General features: G+C 44.7%; 1 protein-coding gene across 1 annotated transcript in view; it reads right to left on the bottom strand.

The window, feature by feature from the left end:
- LRP1B (LDL receptor related protein 1B) overlaps positions 1-18,800 on the bottom strand; it is a 1,349,009-nt gene that overhangs the window by 608,971 nt on the left and 721,238 nt on the right. The gene's annotated exons all lie outside the window — the stretch shown is intronic.

Here is an 18,800-nt window from a genome sequence, read left to right as displayed (position 1 = left end):
ATGTACAAGTGAATTGAATTTTGTTCTTTTTGCATTAGAAAATGTATCTTAATGTATTGAAAAATACGTGCCTTGAGGGAGCAAATACTGCTGATTAAACATGAAATTCTTAAGCAATTAAGCGCATCAGCCCAAAAATGTAGTGTCTTATGTGTTATGTTCATCCTGCTCTTTAAACTGCTTCACTGTAGTTCTTTCCTCTATAAAGGTTATTAGAATTTCAGTTATGTAGATGCTAAGATTGTTATAAATAGTAAAGATCAGCAAGATTGTGAAATAATTAAGCAGCTGGAAGCAAATGTTCTACGTTTATTGACGGATATCTTAAATGCAAAAGTAATCTGAAGTTCTAAATGTTCTCAGGTATTCCAAAGCACAACATTCCACAAAGGCAGAAGGCAATTTAGTCTGTATTTCATTTGTATCCATTCTTGGGGAGAAAGACAAGGAAGGACTACTGGCTCTGAAAAATTCTAGTGCATTATTTCTCCAAATGAAACTTCCTGTGCAAGATTAACAGAAATCTGTCAAAGACTTAAACATACCACCAAAGCTTTTAATCCTGATTATTTGATTATCAGTCTCTATGTTTAGTAAACACAAATCAATTTCAATTAACCTGACAATAGTTCAACAAGATTATGTTCTCATGAAACTAAATTACATTTGTAAATAGAAGACCATTTTGCTGTGATTTTAACACTATCTTGAACACTGCAATTTACTGTTATTAATATTACCTTGAGAATCAAAGATTTCATTATTTGTCTGTAGTAAATTATCTGTTAGTTATAAACACTAATGAAACAATATGTAATGACAGGGATACTTTTTGCTGAATAATAGTTATCTAAAAATTAATTGTTTTAGTAAGTGCAACTTCCACTGAGCATTTAATATTACAGCATGTGGTACTTTGGAAAGAAAGTGTAGTTGCAAAGAATCATGCTGCATTATTAACAACTGGGGTGGGAAACCTGTGGCCTGGATCCATCCTGCAGCTTCCTTGGATCTGGCCCCTAAGATCCAGCGCTCCCCTCCCCAGCATCCAGTCCCTGGCAGGGTGGGGAGTCCCAAACCTCACATGCCAAAATCACGCCAAAGCCAAATAGCAATGGAGATATTCTGGCTTGGACTGGAGCTGTAGCTCTGTTTCCTGATGAGAGGAGAGGATCGCAAACTCACTGCCATGGCATTTTTTGGTGAGGGACAGGGAGACAGTGTAGATTTACTCTTAATGGTTTATATGCAACTTTCCCCATCTGCAGCAATACAGATGAGTGTCTCAACAGAAAATAAAGCAAAAGAACGGCCATCTAGGGTCAGAATAAAGGCCCATCTAGCCCACTAGCGTATCTTCTGACAGGGGCCAATGTCAGGCACCCCAGAGGGAATGAACAGAACAGGTAATCATCAAGTGATGCCTTCCCTGTCACCTCCCCCTAGCTTCTGGCAAACTGAGGCTAGGGACACCACTGCTGCCCATACTGGCTAATAGAATAGTGCCGCTAAAATTATAATGTGCTGCTCAACATAAATCTCATTTATTGCTATCCTAGTTATAAATGTCACACTACAGCTGTGATGGGCAGCCTAGACTAGTGTGTGCACTTCATGGATGGCCTTTCTTCATCTCTGTGGATTGCAGGATTGCTGAAACCAAGAGTCTGCTGGGATACGAAAGTTTTGCTAACTGCACTTGCAAGCCTACAATTAGTGGAGTGTGCCAACTGAACCACAGCAGCTCTTTGATTGGATACAGAGGGGGAGCATGGCTCTCACAGTCAACGTTACATGCAACCAGGGTGCACACCACTTCATGTGCCCTTACTTTACATACTTTATAAATAACTATAGGAAAAAATGTGATGGAAATCACCAGAATTTGGTAACCCTGACATGAACAGCAGTAAATAAAATGTCTTGTGGGTCACACCTAGAACCACAAAGGGCTGCACACACCCTCAAGCTGCAGTTTGCTCAGGACTGCTCCACAGTTACTTCTACTAAAGTATGTAAAACAACACATCTTTGAGGGAGAAAAACAATGCCAGTTATTGAATTATGGGTCTATTTATCTGGCAATTGAAATGTATCATATATTTTGATATTTTTGCATATCCAATGCACAGAGAATATTGTCTCTATGTTTACACTAGGCAAAGACTTCAGTATCCTTTTGCTCACTCCATCATCTTCATTATAAGTATTTTACACCTTATTATATGTTGCACTAAACCATGATGCTTCATCTTAGTTTTGCCTTTCTGAAGAGCAGTGAAAGAAATATTTATGTTATTAATAATCTAAAATGAAGCATATATAGTCTCAGTTTACCCTCTTTATAAATAAATTGGACAAGAACATGATGATCTTGAACCTGAACCCAAGGATGTGAGGGAAAACACAATGATGTGATTTCCTATTGTGGATGAAGGAGAGAGAAAGAGGAAAAAATAAAAACACAAAAATAGTCTCAAAATGTTTACATAAGCTTCAGATAAGCACAGAGATATTTCAACCTCTTGCATATTATAAATAACAGTCTTGAAAAGAAATTGAAAGCACAGCAGAGTCAATTTCAAGGACTGCAGAATAGCTTGCAGTCCTGTTCTCCTAGACAAATAAATGGTGCCTTGAAAATGCATGCCTGAGAATCTAAATTGAAAGAACACCATTCCCAGAGTTGAAACTGATACACTTCAAAAGAAAGAAAACAGTAATCTTACCTAACAGAAAAACCTGAAAACTCTTAATAGGTGTGATAACACAGTCACGCTACTTGGCAACAATGAGAACTTTACAAATAGACTAGCCACTATTGCTCAGTCTATCTCTGCATCTGTAGGCAATCTTAGAAATCAGTGCTTCCAAGCTACTTCAACAAATAGTGTGCTGGTAATAGAACTACCAACAGCAGCAATCTCGCTTACTGCTCCTCACTTCAGCAGCTCCACCAGATCCAATGACACATAATATGTGTGGAAATGAGCAGGGGATTGAACATGTGTGCTAAGCATAAATCCAGCAAGACTGTTTAATACGGTGCTGTAACTATTATGTGCATAAATTAGAGATAATGCCTATTTTTGTCCATGTGCTTGTTTGGGAAAAGGAGAAAAATATGCAGAAGAAGTTTGGCAAAATTACATTTTTTTTATTGATCCCTAATTATTTTCAGCAATATTCCTACCTCTACCTACTCTTAAGACATTAGACTCAACACTTGACATGCGTTGGGGGGTGGGCATAAAATAACATGAGCCCTGTTTACTAGAGGGGACTCTGACCTTTATTTGGAGTGTTCCAGTTGGGAAAATCCTGTGTGAGGCAGTCTACTTTAGAGATTACACCTCCCATGATGCCATGGGGGAAAAGGGGAGAGAATTTTATCTTCCAAGAAGTGCAGATGGTGAGCTCTGTTTTAGGGAGAGAACCTAGACTGCTGGTGGGAACTCTGTCCCTATCAGGAGCTGCTGGCAGAAAGCCAGAAGTTGGTACTGAGAGACTGTTGATGCTTTGTTCAGCCAGGGAGCTTCAGGAGCTGTTGGTGACTTCCTTGAAGCCAATGGAGGAATGATTTGTTTGCCTAGAGGTGACTCAGACAGTGAAGGAACTGTGAGTAACCCTGGTCCTTGTATGGCAAATTACTGTCAAGTGAAGGGGCCCAGCAGAGAGAATGAGGCTGGGTCTACACTCACTGGGGAAGATCGAATGCTTACATTTGATCTTTGGGGTGCTGTTTAGCAGGTGTGAAAAGGTGTGTTCCAGGGTCAATGTGAACCCTGGAAATTCTTTTGAGCAGCATGGTATAAAGGAAGGTCAACGGGAGGAGTGCTCCCATCGACCTTCTGCCATTAAGACAGGCATTGAAGTCGACCACTGCAAAGTGAATTTTTGGTAAGCAATTAGCATACCAAAAATTACATAGCATCCATCGACCTTCCAGGTAAGTGTAGGTGCAGTCTGACTCAGGAGAGAGGCAGAGTGGTCTTCCTGTGGAACCGTGACCCTCCCACAGGTGCAGACTTGTGAGTTTGTTGCCTTGGCTGGGCTGAGACACAGAATGAACAAGAGTGCTGTCTTCAGTGCACATCTTCAAGTGTGCCCACACAAGTGACTGCCTAGGACTTTGAATAACAGATGTATACATTCCAGGGTGGGGTAAATGGTGGCAGTGTAAATTTAATTTACTACTGTATACTATATGGCTGGGTCTACACAACCCCTTCTTTTCGGAAGGGGTATGCTAATGAGCATGTTTGAAAGATGCTAATGAGGTGCTGCAATGAATATGCAGCACCTGAGTAGCATAATGGCAGCTACGGCAATTCAAAAGTGCGGCTTTTCGAATCGTGCACTGCCCATGGAGACGGGACCTTCTGAAAGGACCCTCCAGCTTTCAAAAGCCCTTCTTCCTAGCTGGTGTTAGGAAGAAGGGCTTTCAAAAATGGGTGGGGTCCTTTCGGAAGGCCCTGTTTTCACAGGTGGCACGCGATTCGAAAAGCCACACTTTCAAATCACCACAGCCACCATTATGCTTATCAGGCGCTGCACATTCATTGCAGTGCCTCATTAGCATCTTTTGAATCTGATCATTAACATGCCCCTTTCGAAGGGAAGGGGCTCGTGTAGACACAAGGTATTTGTTTACTGATTTTATTCAAGTACCCTTTAGGATTAATCTCTACTGATTAAAATCTGCAGTCAGTTACACTCAGTTTCTTTAAAGTGTGAAATTTACAAAACTATTAACTACAGTCTATAACCTATCAGTTAAGTCAATTTCTTTACCCAATGTCTGGAAGATAGGAAATGGGATACCAATTTCTAAAAAGGGCTCCAAAGGTGATACTGGCAATTACAGGCCAATAAGCAATTCTGGGCAAACTGGTTGAAACTATAGTTTAAAAAAAAATCCAGTATTGTCAAACCTACAGATGAATGTAATCTGTTGGGGGAAAGTTAACATGTTTTTTGTAAAGAGAATGTCAGGATTTTGTAACATCTAAGGACATTATCATCCCCGTGGGCCAGGGAATACATGCCTTTGGCTGTGTAAAATCAGTGCAGGCACATGAAAAATCCAAAGTGTCACAGGCTGCCATTTGGCAGCATTACCAACAGTCACTTTTTGTCAGTTGGTTCCCCCAGTAACCTGAGCTCATGAATAATTCATAAGCAGGTGTTCAAATTCCAGGCGCCTGATTGGGCAAAGGGGAGAGTTTCTGGAATTTTCCTTCCCTCAGAGGACCTGGTTGAAAACCACACCTGCATGCAAATTTGATCATGAATATTTATACAGAATCATGAATTATGTATGAGGACTAAGAATATAAGCAGCTGCTGCGGAGCACTCTCTGGCCCTGGGAGGCGCAGACAAGGATTTTGCAGTCCTGTATAGGGAGGTGTGGCTGCAGGTGCGGCGTCCGCTGAGTCCCTTAGGCCAGCCCACAGAGGTGAAGCAGCTGAATCACTCTCAGCTGTAAATCATTTCACTGCTGCCATTCACCTGCGGCGCTGACTGCACTTGGGCAGCGCCTGCGCTCTCTAGCAGCAGCTCCTCTCCACCTGTGGTGCCAGCGGCAAGGGGTCTCCGTGGGGCGGTGGCCGAGCGTCGAACTGGCCCACCTTTGGCGGGTACTGCGCGCTCGGCTGCTTAACCCGGAGGCCGCCATCTTACCATCGTTCCCACCTCTCCACCTGTGGCGCCGCCATATTGATTACTGGACTCTTCTACTTACCTGGACTTGACTCAACACTGGACTCGTCTACAGCTTCTGGACACGTAACATACCTGGATTAACACTTAATATAGATTCACCAGAAAACACCTGAGACATCGGGGCCCCGCAAGAGGGAGTAGGGGTTGTGCCCCTATGATGTGCCGGCCTGACGGGGTCGGCGCAGAACCCGAGGGCCTGACCTTCAGGGCTGGGCCTTGGAGCCCAGGGTATACAAACTACAGCACATTTAATTATTAATTGTTAACAGTTTTATATTAATATTATTATAGCATATATTAAGGTATTTAGTAATAATTTTATTGGGAAGGTGTTATTCCTTGCCCTGTTTTACCCTCAATCCTCCTTTATACATATATAATAGTGAGTGAACCCTTGACCTCCTCACCTCCCATCAGCTGCCAACCTCAGAGCTACTTGAGGCAGAGCTAAGGCCGCCCAGGAGCCCCCTTTAAACAGAGCCTATTCAGGGGAAACGGAAGGCCTCTCACAAATAAGAGGAGTCAACCTTGACTGCCCCCAGGCCTATACTTTGGGGCAGGAGTAGTGCCCTGCCCCCAGTTAGAGGCGGGGGTAAGCACCCCTCGCCCTACCTGTATTAGTTGGCAGCAGGGATATTTAAACCCTTCCCCTTTTACCTATCCCTTCCTACTAATAAATTTGTTTTTGCCTTATGGCTTAATAAAATTTACATCTACATCCAGGAATCGTCAAATCTTCACAATGTTACTAGTGAGTCTCTAGGTATTGTTAAAGTTGTAGTATAGACTGTTTGTTATTTTGTTAGTGCTGTTCCAATAAAAATCATTATATTGTTATCATTTTAATCCTTGTCCTTGGTCTCGCTCTTCCTTGACAGCCACTCCCTGCTAGGAGGCTTAGTCAGGGTCTAGTGTGAACCGGGGTGGAGCTCTCCTGCCTGGGTTTGCGTCAGGGAACTGACTGGGTCCTGGGATCTGTGCTCAGGAGGTGTCAAACAGACCTCCTTGATGTAGGGCTTTGTTTAATCTAACATCCTTTAGCCTGTCCAGAAAAAAGCCCGGCAGAGAAATTATGTTTCACCATTCTACCAAAATTCTTTAAAGGGGTCAACATATGGACAAGGAGATCTAGTGGATATAACATACTTGGATTTTCAGAAAGCCTGAGACAAGGTCCCTTACTAAAGGCTCCTAAGCAAAGTAAGCTATTGTGGGAAAAGAGGGAAGGTCTTCTCATGGATCAGTAACTGGTTAAAAGATACCAAACAAAAGGAAGGACTTAACGGTCAGGTTTTTTTAACGGAGCTAGGTAATTACTGGTGTCCCCAATGGGCTGGTACTGAGACAAGTCCTGTTTAACATATTCATGGATGAACTGGAGAAAGGAGTAAAATGTAAGGTGAAAAAAACCTGCAGATTCCTGAAAAAAAATAGGAGAAAGGGTGCTTTCAAAAGCGGGGTTTCCTTCTGAATGAACCCTATCTACATGGCTGCTTTGGCTTTTGAAATCAGCTATTCTAGAATTGAGATCCCATGTGAGTTTGCAAACTAAGCACAAGATATTTAAATTTGCACCTCATTTGAATTTCTGATCAGCCATATTTGCATGCCCTTCTGAAAGGGATGGCCAGTGTAACCACAGCTAGAGAGAGAGTTTTCTTATTTTCTTGTAGTTAAATCTGCAAGCTCAAAATTTGCAAAAACAGTGCTTTTTGTTTCATTTCACTTTACTTGTTTTTGAAGAGTAGAATGAAAACAAGCAATACAATATTAGATCTTTAACTAACAAGTTCAACAATTGTATTCTGATTAACTCCGCTGTAGTACTTTCTCAAAATAAAATTCTAGGTATGGAAAAAAAATCAGTCATTCTATAGTTGTAGCATAGTTCCACAAGTAATTACTAATCTTACATTCAAAAACAGTGTCATTGATTATTTTTATAAACACACGCTTATTTTTCTATAATATTGAAATAAGAATGGGTGCAGTCATGTGACATCTTTACCTACAATCATGTACAGTCATGTGACAGCTTTACCTACAATATTCATTACATATTGTTGTTACATTTACTTTTATCAAGACATAAAATGTTGGACTGAAATGTGTGATCTCTAACTGACAACTTCTTTTTTTAAAGTTTGAGCAGAAATCCTTCAGCTCTTCCATATTTATGAAAGAGTGGACACAAAATATGCTTCTCAAATTGTTAAATAAAATTGAATCAGACTTTAAAATCATAACAGAAATAACCTGAGTGCTGGCTCTTCCCATTGCTTACAATAACAAACATCTGCAATGATGTATGCTGCAAACAATCTTGGCTCCACAACATGGCTGCATATACCATTTCTTGGCTCAGCAAGAATGTTATATGAAAGTAGATCGTCCAATCAACTTTTGGTCTCCATGTGAAATCTTCACACTGCTTCATTATTCTCTCTCAAGGTAATGCATTCTCATCAGACTCACGAAGGTAAATACCCAATACACCCAATGCTCAGCCTTTGCCCTATTCTTTACCTCTCCACATACATATTTGTCTCTCTGCATCTGTGTAAATACTATACTAAAAATTGCATTGCTACTGAAATAGAAAGCTAATAACAAAACAAAACAAAACAAACAAAAAACAGTTTGCCATTTTTGCCAGAGGCTGAATACTCAACAGAATTTTGTGCTAAATGAATATAAACAAAGTGCCAATCTCACACTCTCTCTCATTATAATAGCGAAATCTATTTTTCTCCATCTGCAGTAAAGAGATTAAAGTTATGAGATGTAATCCTGAAAAAAAACTGCATTCTTTAGCAGTTATCAAATTTATTCTTTCTTAACCTGCTACTCTGTCTAAAAATAATTCAATACCCTTTACCTTTAGCAGCATAATTAGCTTGAGCAATTTAGTGCAGTAATGCTGAATTTTTAATGTACTTGTCTCAAGTCTAAATGAAGTTAAGGGGTGTTACATCTGAATTTTTTATACATTCCAAAGTAGTTTCTTAAAGATCAGATTTTTAGACGATAATCTTAGACTCATTCAAATTTTGCTTTCTTGGTGTACCCAATATGTATTCCCCCCCACACCCACCCACACACACTCCCACACAGAGTATGTCCTGAGCTTTAAGAATTGGCACCTGCCACTTTGTTTTATTCATGTAAATATGCACACACTAAGAGAAAATCCCTTCTTCCATCTCCCAACCATTCTTTCTGAGTAGTTCCACTGATTTCAAAGGAAATATTTGCTGCTACTATAACTGAACAAGGGGAGGGGTGTTGAATCTGTCCCAAAATTGCTGAAAATAAAAATGGATCAACATACTTGGAGTTTGGATGGGGAGCTCAGGACTGGGGGTTGGGGCATAGGAGGGAGTGAAGGGTATGGCCAGTACTTAGCTTTAGGAGCTCCCTTGAAAGGGTCAATATCTTTCCCTCCTTCCCACAGCTCCTATCTCCATGCCCTGCACCTGCCCTCTAGCACTGCCCCCATCTTAGCTCCCAATGACTGTGTCTACACGTGCACGCTACTTCGAAGTAGTGGCGCCAACTTCGAAATAGCGCCCGTCACGGCTACACTTGTTGGGCGCTATTTTGAAGTTGAAATCGATGTTAGGTGGCGAGACATCGAAGTCGCTAACCCCATGAGGGGATGGGAATAGCACCCCACTTCGAAGTTGAACGTCGAAGTAGGGCACGTGTAGACGATCCGCGTCCCGCAACATCGAAATAGCGGGGTCCGCCATGGCGGCCATCAGCTGAGGGGTTGAAAGACGCTCTCTCTCCAGCCCCTGCAGGGCTCTATGGTCATCGTGTGCAGCAGCCCTTAGCCCAGGGCTTCTGGCTGCTGCTGCTGCAACTGGGGATCCATGCAGCATGCACAGGGTCTGCAACCAGTTATCAGCTCTGTGGATCTTGTGTTGTTTAGTGCAACTGTGTCTGGGAGGGGCCCTTTAAGGGAGGGGCTTGCTGTTGAGTCTGCCCTGTGACCCCGTCTGCAGCTGTTCCTGGCACCCTTATTTCGATGTGTGCTACTTTGGCGTGTAGACATTCCCTCGCAGCGCCTATTTCGATGTGGTGCTGTCCAACATCGAAGTTGAACGTCGACGTTGCCAGCCCTGGAGGACGTGTAGACGTTATTCATTGAAATAGACTATTTCGATGTCACTACATTGAAATAAGCTATTTCGATGTAGAGTGCACGTGTAGACGTAGCCAATGACTGTGGCTCCCATCCAATGTGAATCGTGGTGCTGGGAACTTAGGGAGAAACATATCATTGCTGCTGTAATGCCAGGCCTGGCAGCCATGCCAACACTAACAGGGGATCTGGACAGCCCCGCTGCTCTCCTGCCACCCACCATGCACTAGTAAGTCACTCAAACTGACTCCCCACAACTATATGGTTTCCCCTGGGCCACCACCTCCGAACATCCACAACCCCCGGAGGCTGCTCCCCAAGCACCCATGAACTCTCCTTGCACCCGTTAGCCACCTCAGGGAGCCTCCTCCAGCATCTGGAGCCTACCTATGAGAATCTGCAGCACTCCTGGGCGTTAATAAGGGATACAATGCCAGTCATGCACAGATCACAGGCCATGATTTTTATTCACAGCCCATGACCTGTCTGGTGTTTTTACTAAAAATACCCATGACTGAAACATAGCTGTTGTTACCCTTCCCCCAGAAGTCAACAAACCCAGGCTTCTGTAGTCAAGGAAGTTGTATGAATTCCTAGTTGAGGGCTTTCAAAACAATCACATGCTTTCATGTTTGATGACAATATAGAAGGACAGAAGCAGTCTCCCAAATATCTTCCACATGAAAAAGAATTTTGGAAATTACATTTAATAGACCGTGTGAATTGGATATAGAGACACACAGGAAGTGAATGAATCCTATGATGTGCTGATATAACAAGTACTCTATTATTATTAAAAACATGGATGGAAAGGTGAATGATATACTAGTACAAGAGTCTAAGCATCCGGCAGTGGGTGAGTGTATGTAAAATTGCAACAATGCACAATGAAGGTGACAATGGCATGAAGTTCTGGGTCAAATTTGCAAAATATGGCCTCAGAAACAATTCAAGCCCTGTTATAGAAATAACTAAGTAACCTTCTCTGGCTGCTGTTTCCCAAGTGTTACTATTTTGGAAGCACAACACATAGAGCTTTTAATGTTAATTTAATGTGTTTTCATATACTGTTCTGCTGGGTTAAGGGAAAGATATACAGGTAATCCAAGCATTAGTTCCACAGGAGGAGACAAAGAACAAGAGTTTGAAGAAAGTTAGATGACATGCTGTAGATAAAACCTAAAAAATAACAAGCAAATCACATAATTCTGGCAAAAGCCTTTTACGATTAAAAATGTGAGTGGTATATTTAACTCTGGGAACTCTATGAATTCTAGGAAAGGCCTGTTTAAAGTTCTAATTCAGATAAACAGACTGTATGGCCATAAGAGTGTGGTGAGAGGTCTGATTCGGAGGCTTTGAAGTTGACAACATACTTGTTTAAATGATACCCGAGACATTCCCATTCCATTGGGTTTAGAGATTGTGAGGAAGGAAGTTGGATCAAAGAGGTAAGTAGTAAGAGGAATTTAAAAAATAGTGCAATAGGAGTCATCACAAATGTGAAAATAAAAGCATCCTGGGGTGCGGGCAGAATACTGAAAGGAAAAATGGTGCAAGACTTCAAAATAAAGAAAGAAGAAGTTGATCTAGAACAATGGTTCTTAACTTTTACTAAAGCCTGCAGTCCTTTGGTTCTCAAAATATGTTCTCACACCCCATATAAAAATCAAAAATGGAGACAGGTAGCCAATACACTTTTAAATGCACATTAAATATATGTAAAATAGTCTTTTGTTATTACTCACTACAAATAATAGTACAGTAGGCATACAAAAATAAGCAAGTACTACCCAACGATGTTGCAGAGTTTTGCTGTGGAAGTGAACTGTAACTGATGCACTAACAATTAGCGGCTAACTGAGTTCAAACAAAGCCACTGCACTGCCACATCATCATCTGCACGTGCATCAAGAAATATCCTGCAATGTAGTGGTATTTTGTAGTGATATAATTTCAGTACGATTAGTTTTAAAAACTTGAAAATATTTTTTGTTTCTATATTACAGTAATTGTGAAAAAACGTATAATGTTAATAAATACATAGGTTTGATTAAACAAAGTAGTTGTACTTATGTGCTTGTGCTTAATTTGTGTTTGTGATGATTTACCTTCTAAAAAAATCTGGCATGTTTGGCACCCTCAGAAAGGGCATTTTGTACCCCCAGGAGGTGCGTGCACCCCAGGTTAAGAAGCACTAATCTAGAAGATGGGAAAGGATTATAAACAATCAAGGTTCCCATATTTAAAAATTATGTAATTGTTTTGATATTTCTAGTTAATGACAAAAATTCATGCAAAAGACAATACACATTCTTAAAAATATGCTCAGGGTCTACTATAGCCAAATTCCAGTTCAAAAGCAACATGTGTATTTCTCAGAATGCAGGATATTTTTCAATATTTTTTCTGTATTCTGGAGGAATTAATTATGAAACAATGAACAAACATTAATGTTTACTTGAGCAAAAGTAGAGTTTTGACACTGTCGATGGTCAGCTGACTATTCAGTCTAAACACTGTTCTTCGTAGGCTCGCCGAATCTTCCTGGATGAATTCCTGGAGGTTTCATCACATGACATCATCTTTCATTAAAGATTAATTTTGGTTCCTGGAGATGCCAGGACAATCCTGGAGTGTTTGCAACCCCTAACCCTTAGTGCTGAAAATGCTTTGTCCTTGATGTACTTATATGCAGCTGTATCAAAACCTTACCAAAATCAAGCTAAATCACATGTACTACTTTCTATCCTCTAGTCTAATGATTCTATCAAAATTACATTTTACAAATCCATGATAGCTATTGTTTATCCTTGAAATCAAACTTAAAACTGACAATTTGTTCCACTGTTTTTCCAAGTATCAAAGTTAGGCTGCCTGTTTTATAATTCTGTAGGTCCTCTTGTTCTCCCTTCTGCAAAGATAAGCACAATGTCAGCCCTTCAACTGGGACCTCACCCACTCTCCATGATAATCACTAACAGTTCTGAAATTGCTTCTGGTAGATCCTTAAACACTCTCGAGTGAATTTAATCAATCCCTGCCAACATAAATACATCTATATTACATAAATATTCATTAACCTATTTTTTCCCTATTTTGACTTGTCTTTCTTCCTCATTGTTAATATGGTGTATTAAGGTGTATTAAGCACCTGCTCACCACCAATCACTTTAGTGAAGACTGAAGTAAAATAGATATAACCTCAGAGGTACTGAGACCACTTACAAGGGAGAGTTAAGTATCTGCTCTACAGCCTGGACTGAGAGCCAGCTGGTTTTAGCTAATGCAGTAGAACACTTGGCCTTAGTTCCTAAGGTTGCAGTTTGATTACCTTCTGCTGACAAACTGGGTCTGCCGGCCTTACATTGAACAACTCAGCCTTCATGAGATCACGCATAATAAACTTACCTTCCTCAACAGTTACTGTAACTTCACTTCCCTTCACTTTACTTTGTTTCTAATGTATTTATAAGAGCATTTCTAATTGACTTTTATATCCCTGGATAGTGTATCTCAAGTTCTGTAGCTGTTTTCACTTGGTCTTTATGTGGCTGGCGCCATTCTTTTGTATTGCTCCTTAAGAACTTTTCCATATTTTCACTTCTCATAGAATTGGTTTCTTTTATTTTTAAGTCAGCACAGAACACCGACACACAGACTGATGGCTGGAAACATACTTTATGGGGCCATGCAAAACTTGACCGCAACCATGATAAGTGGCCATCCAGCTAACTAAAATCATGCCAGATTACAGATGTTGCCATCTGAGAGAGTTCCAGATTAGAGAGGTTCAACCTGTACCATATCTTGTGGTTTGAGCATTTCAGTTGGAAGAATCATATCTAGATCAGACAACCCTTCTCCTACCATATTTCCCTGGCTCACCCATTCTCTTATCTTCTTGAACAAACTGTATCATATTATATCAATATATCAGTCATGAAATATATCCAAAAAGTATAAGGCCGTGTCTATACTAGCCCCTTCCTTTCAATAATGAGTGAGTTGGAAAGATGCTAATGAGGCACTGCCATGAATATGCAGCACCTCATTAGCATAATGGCAGCCACACGCACCACCTGTGTAGACAAGGGCCTTTAGAAAGGACCCCCCAGACTTTGAAATCCCCTTCTTCCTTCCTAAAAGCAAATAGGAACAAGGGGCTTTCAAAGTCTGCAGGTCTTTTCAAAAGGCACCCATCCACATGGGCAGCATGCAATTTGAAAGCGGCACTTTCGAATAGCATGTGGCTGCCATTATGCTAATGAGGTGCTGCATATTCATGGCAGTGCCTCATTAGCATTTTCCCAACTCGCTCATTACCATGCCCCTTCTGAAAGGAAGGGGCTAGTGTAGACATAGCCTAAGTGATGGCAAATAAGTCATGTCTATTAAATGTTGGTCTTTGGCACTGGAGTACTTCTGTGAATGACCAAGCAGGTCTTTGCCCATGAAAGCTTATGCTCCAAAATATCTGTTAGTCTATAAGGTGCCACAGGACTTCTTGTTGTTAGCTCTAACTATAATTCTTTTTTCAAGTATGCTTGGCAAGAATCGTTCAGCTTTGTTTAACTTACATGACATATATTTTATTAATTTGTATAAATTGATTCATTAGAAAATGGTAATAAAATATTACATTATTAAATTATAAAGTGACAGAAAATGTGTCCAGTTACAAATACTCTGGCAGAAGCCAAATTATCCTATTTGCATGTGGAAAACTGTGAAGCTCCAGCAGTCAGACTGACAGGTCATTTTAAAAAGCTAAATTCCATTTTCCAATGATGTTTTCCACAGGATCCAAATGACAGTTATATTTCAACAGATTATTTTTAAATGAATTTAACGCACATGAGAGAAGCTAGATTGACAGTCCTCAAAAATAAAGACCTTTATTTATCCATAACCACAGGAGAACATGGGTAGTAGCAGCATAAGCTAACACCCAAAGAAATATAATTTATAAAGTGAATGGGAGTTTAGTCTTCTCAAACCTTATTCAATTCATTGTTTGCCAGAGAAGAATTCCTACAATGATCCCAAATACAGGTAAACAGTCTGCTGTATCTACTTCCTAAGAACTAGACTGAGACTACTAACTTAGGGAACACAAGCAAAGACTCCAGAATATTGCAGGAAGCTGGATCTAATTTCCACGTTAAGATATTCGGCTTGTGAGTCACACTGGTTTAGCTGACTGGAAATAGCGTAGCTGCTCTATTGCCATTTTCAAATGAAGATTTTTTAATGAATTGTGAATACAGAATAGGTATAGGAGAGCTTATGACATTTGTTTAGTAAATTCTAGTCAATTTAGGCTGACCTCACAACTGCAGTTTTTGGTAGGCCACATACTTCTGCACTGACAATAACACTGCAGAGGAAGCAAAAAAATGAAAGTTTGGGCACATGGGTTTTGGGCAGTTGAAGCTCTTTTAACTTCCTCTTAGTATCTGGGGAAATTTTAAGGTGGTAATGTTTGGAACTGTGGCACTAACACACTGTGGCTACGTCTACACGTGCACGCTACATCGAAATAGCTTATTTCGATGTAGCCAACATCGAAATATGCTATTTCAATGAATAACGTCTACACGTCCTCCAGGGCTGGCAACGTCGACGTTCAACGTCGACGTTGGGCAGCACCACAACAAAATAGGTGCTGCGAGGGAACATCTACACGCCAAAGTAGCACACATCAAAATAAGGGTGCCAAGAACAGCTGCAGACAGGGTCACAGGGCGGACTAGCGCTTCCGGGGCAACAGCTAGCCATTCCCTTAAAGGGCCCCTCCCAGACACACGCAGCCTGCACAGCACGCGGTCTGCAGAGCCATAGGCATGCACACCTCGAGTGACACAGGCATGGACCCCCAGCAGCAGCAGCAGCAGCAGCCAGAGGTCCACCCAGCCACCACTGTAGGAGCCGTGCTCGCCCTGCTCCATGCCATGCAGGAGGCAGCTGAGCACATCCTTGCCACAGAGGAGGAGCTGCCCGCAGGGGAGGAGGACACAACCCCCAACCCTGAAGCACCCCGCTCTCCCCCAGCCTCATATGCCGCCGTCTGTGGAGCTACCCCACCAGCACCGACTGGTGGGAGCGGCTGGTGCTCGGAGAGTGGGACGACGACTGCTGGCTCCAGAACTTTCTCATGAGCTGGCAGACATTTCTGGAGCTATGCCAGTGGCTCACCCCTGCACTGAGGCACCAGGACACCTTCATGCAGCGTGCCCTCACCGTGGAGAAACGGGTCGGCATCACTGTCTGGAAGCTGGCCACTCCAGACAGCTACCAATCCATGGGCCAGCAGTTTGGCGTTGGCAAGGCCACCGTCGGGGCTGTCCTCATGGAGGTAAGAGGACCCACGGTGGGAGGGGGAGGCAGCCCTGGCAGGGGAGGGGGGCCCTGGCTGGGGAGGGCCACACACACCCTGCACACCCCTCACTGGTGCTCTCCCATGTGCTTCCCCTGCAGGTCGTCCACGCCATAAACGCCCTGCTCCTTCACAGGCCCGTGAGGCTTGGGGACCCAGATGCCGCCATCGTGGGCTTTGCCACCCTGGGCTTCCCCAATTGCTTCGGGGCTCTGCATGGGACCCACATCCCCATCCGCGCCCCAGAGCACAGTGGAGGACGCTACTTAAACAGGAAGGGCTACCATTCTGTGGTCCTCCAGGCCTTGGTGGACAGCTGGGGCCGTTTCTTGGACATTTATGTGGGCTGGCCTGGCAGCACCCATGATGGCCGGGTATTCCGGAACTCGGGCCTGTGCTGCCGGCTGGAGGCGGGGACCTACATCCCCCAGCGGGAGATCCCTGTGGGGGACACCACCATGCCCCTCTGCGTCATCGCAGATGCGCCATACCCCCTCCGGCCCTGGCTCATGCACCCTTACATGAGCCACCTGTCAGCCAGCCAGGAGCGCTTCAACCTGCGCCTGAACCAAGCACGCCAGGTGGTGGAGCGCACATTTGGCCGCCTCAAAGGACGCTGGAGGTGTCTCCTCACCCGCCTTTATGCGGACCCCACCAACATCCCCCAGATTGTGGGCGCGTGCAGCGCCCTCCACAACCTGGTGGAGAGCAAGGGGAAGGCCTTCTTTCAGGGCTGGGCTGTGGAGGCCGGCAGGGCCGATGTGCAGCCACCCTCTGCCCCCAGTCACCAGGTGGACCCCGAAGGGACCCGGGTCCGGGACGCCCTGTGGGCCCAGTTCAACGAGGCCGCGGGGTGAACGCTGGTAGGCCCCCCACTGCACTCCCCCATCCTCCACAACACTCCCTGCCCCTACGCCCACACCACAGAGAACCCAAGAGCACACCCTCCCACCTTTCTTGTAAATAAAAGCAGACATTTGTTCGGCAAATCAAATATCTGTAGAACTCTTATTATTATTGTCAAGACTAACTATTTACAGGCAAAATCAAAATTATATATATATATTATAAATAAGATAAGATGAAAGGGGAAGACAAGGAAGGGGAGAACTATGTACATGGGGGGGCAAAGATCAGCATAACAACAGGGGTCTAATATAAAAACTATTTACAAAAGAACATTAAACTGGGGGGAATATATACAAAGGGGGGGGCCACGTCCTGGGCCCCACGCTCTCTAATGTCCAGCGCTGGGGGTGGGCAGCCGTAACCCACGCCTCGGCCTCGGCCTCAGCCCTGGCCGGGGCTGGCTGGGGGCCGGGCGGACCAGTAGATATGGCCAGCGCGTGTCAGCTGGCCCCAGGTCCCCCTCGGCGGAAGGGCCGTTAGTGGTGGGTGGCGGTGCAACGGCGGATGGCGCAGCGGGTGGTGCAGCAGGTGGAGCAGCGGGTGGAACAGGCAGGGCAGGCTCAGAGGCGGCCAGCACGGCTTGGGGGGCCAGGTAGTCTGCGATATGGTCGAACGTCTGCATAAAGGCCCCCCATGCCTCCTGGCGCCAGGCCAGTGCCCGCTCCTGGAGTTGGAAGCGGCACTCCTCCACCCGCAGCCACTGCTCGGCAACCTCCAGCTGCCGACGATGGATGGCCAGCAGCTGGGGGTCCGTCGCCGTCGGGTGGTGGTGCTGGGTCTGCTGTCGTCCCCACCATGGGGCTGGTCGGTCCTCCACCGAGGGGCTGGCCTGGAGTGATGGCCCTGGTGGGCTGTCCGGGACCACTGACACCTCGCCGGCGCTCTCCAGTCCTTCTGATGGTACAGCTGCAGAACACGGGGGGGAAGAAGAGTGGAGACAGCCATTAGTGTGGGCCCCAAGCCATGGCCCTTGTCCCCCTACCCCTCTGCTGCTGGTTCCCCATCCCTGTTCCCAGGAGATGCTGCTGCTGCTGCTGGGTGTCCCACCTGCTCCCCCCGGGGGACCCTAGAGGTTCCGCTCCCCCCAGCCCTGGGGATGGGGCATGGCACTGTTGTGCTGGGAAGCAGGGGCTGATGCACTCTTCTGAGGGACATGCCACTGCTGTCCTTGGGGCCATGGTCATCTGGGCATGTGGAGGGGGGCCCTGGTCATATCTATTACCCCCGCCCCTCAACCCCGGGGGTGTGCACCGGGGGGGTACATACCTGATGGTCCACTCCCACGGTCAGGGGACACCCTCTGGGCGGACGCCCTACCGGAACTCTGGGATGGGATGGTGATCCGCAGGCTGGCGTCGCTGGAGGAGGACTCCCCCTCCTCCTCCTCCTCCTCTGGTGCCCTGGGGGTGGGCTCCTGGGGGGGCCCCCGGGGTGCGGGGCTTACCTCCAGGGTGGACTCCGCCTCCGGGGCCTGCTGGGGCTCATCAGCCGAGGTATCAAGAGTGGCCGGAGGGGAGGAGGTGTGCCGGGGGCCCAGGAGGGCCCTGAGCTCCCTGTAAAAGGGGCAAGTGACAGGGGCGGCCCCAGATCAGCCGGCCGCATCCCAGGCCCGGGCGTAACCCAGCCGCAGCTCCTTCACT

This window comes from Carettochelys insculpta, chromosome 8 (genome assembly GCF_033958435.1).
Source record: "Carettochelys insculpta isolate YL-2023 chromosome 8, ASM3395843v1, whole genome shotgun sequence".
Taxonomy (NCBI): domain Eukaryota; kingdom Metazoa; phylum Chordata; order Testudines; family Carettochelyidae; genus Carettochelys; species Carettochelys insculpta.
The sequence above is the reverse complement of the archived record's forward strand: the minus strand, read 5'-3'. Positions and strand labels throughout refer to the sequence as shown.